Here is a 2140-nt window from a genome sequence, read left to right as displayed (position 1 = left end):
CTGCAGAAATAATTGGGGGGGGGGGAGGGAGGGGTTGCCATCTTAACCCCCCCCCAACAAATCATACACTAGAAGTCAAACACCTATTACCACATGTTTAAATGTTATTATGAAAGATATTTTGTCATGACTTGTGTTTGTGTACTGTGTATAGAGGGAATTGCATAATAACTCAAAAATAAATTCTTAGTCTTGTATATTGTGGTGTGTGTGGGGGGGGTTGTGAGGGAGGTGTGGCTGTGTGTGTGGGGAGCATAGGGCATGCTGGGGGTGTGTATATGTGGGGACTCTAATTTTTTGACATCCTTTCTGTAGTGGGAAGCCTAAAACTAGACACAGAACTCCAAATGTGGCCTCACCAGTGCTGAGTACAGGAGAATAATCGCTTCCTTTGACCTACTGGCAACACATCTACCAATGCAGCCCAATACGCCATTAGCCTTCTTAGCAACAAGGCCACACTGCTGGCTTGTATTCAGCTTATTGTGCGCTGTAACCCCCAGGTCCTTTTCTGCAGAGCTGCTGCCCAGCCAGTCAGTCCCCAACCTGTACTGGTGCATGGGGTTGTTGTTTCCTAAGTGCAGGCACATTGCACTTGTCCTTGCTGAACCTCAGGAGATTACCTTTGGTTCAATCCTCCAATTTTTCTAAGTCACTCTTAATTCTAGCCCTACCTTCCAATGTATCTACCACTCCCCCCAGCTTGGTGTTATCTGCAACTTGCTGAGGGTGCACTCTGTGCCATCTTCCAGGTCACTGATGAAGACATTGAATAACACCCACTCCAGGACCAACCCCTGGGGCACTCCACCAGCTGCTAACTAGACATTGAGCCACTGACTACTACTGTCTGAGCCCAATGCTCCATCAGTTTTCTATCCATCTTACAGTCCATTCATTAGTCCATACTTCTTTAGCTTGTCTGCAAGAATGTTGTGGATGATCATATCAAAAACCTTGCTAAAAATCAAGGTACACCAGACCCACTGGTCTCCTCGCATCCAGAGAGCCAGTCACCTCATCATAGAAGGCGATCTGGTTGATCAGTACAGCACAGAGCTTGCCCACTGTACGCGGCTTCTGCTGAGATTTATGACGCATAGCTAATTCCACTGTCCTCAGTACTTTTGTTTGGTTTTTTGGTTCCCCGCCCCCCCCATATGGAACATGGTCCAGTTCTCAGACTCATGGAGGGATACTTTGCAGATATTCAAGCATCTTCCTCCAACTGTCCTGCTCTCTTCTTGAGATACTTTGTGATTGTAGAGGCATTTGTTTTTTTATGATAAAGATCCTAAATGATGTGCCTTTGAGCTCCTTTGGAGCTAATAGTCCATTTGACATGGCTGCTTATTGTTGTAGGGGACTGGACTTGGTGAACCAGATGGTTCCTTCCAGTCCTGTGTTAATAATGCATGTTGGCTTGTATTGCTTTAAAAATACCTTTTATGACTATGAAGACAGCCTTACCCAGTCACCTTCCTCTTCCTACTGATTAAATGTCCCCCATCACCCTCCCCAAGTTCTTTCCATGCTCCACAACTCCTTTCCCACTCTTCCTCATAGGGCTTAAGCACAAAAGCAGCGGCAGTATTAAATACATTAGTTGACTGAATTTGTTCCACTTCAGCTTTACCTTAACTAGCTATTGCACCCTAAAATTTCCAGCTTGCTTTGTAAACTATCATATCAAAATGGTAAGGGAGATGTACTATAAATACAGATGAATCCCGAGGCCCTGAAGCTTTAAGAGCAGGGGAGCTCACAACTAACACCTTTTTGGTGAATGGTGAAGAAATGCAGCTCAGGGCTCCCCAAGGAGGGAGGCCTCTGCCAGTGCCTGCTGGACATCCACTGGAAATGAATGGAAGGACCAGGCCTCACGTGCATTCCCCCCCCCCCAAAATCAGTAAAAAGGCCAGAGCCTGAACCTTTATTTTGATGTTTCTAGTGCTGAGGAATGCTGTAATAAACAGCGTTTAACTATTATTTCTTCTTTGTCCCAGCATAAATAAAAGCTTTGAAGAATTAATACCGTTTATGAAAGCATGGGACCTTTGGCAGTGTTGGCTTTGTGTGGTTTCTTTACAACCGAACTAGAATCAGGCCTGTCCCTGGGAAGAAAAAAAAAAAAAAAAAA

Source organism: Gavialis gangeticus, unplaced genomic scaffold, assembly GCF_001723915.1.
Source record: "Gavialis gangeticus isolate Ggan-Ray unplaced genomic scaffold, GavGan_comp1, whole genome shotgun sequence".
NCBI classification, from domain to species: domain Eukaryota; kingdom Metazoa; phylum Chordata; order Crocodylia; family Gavialidae; genus Gavialis; species Gavialis gangeticus.
Note: the sequence above shows the minus strand (reverse complement) of the source record.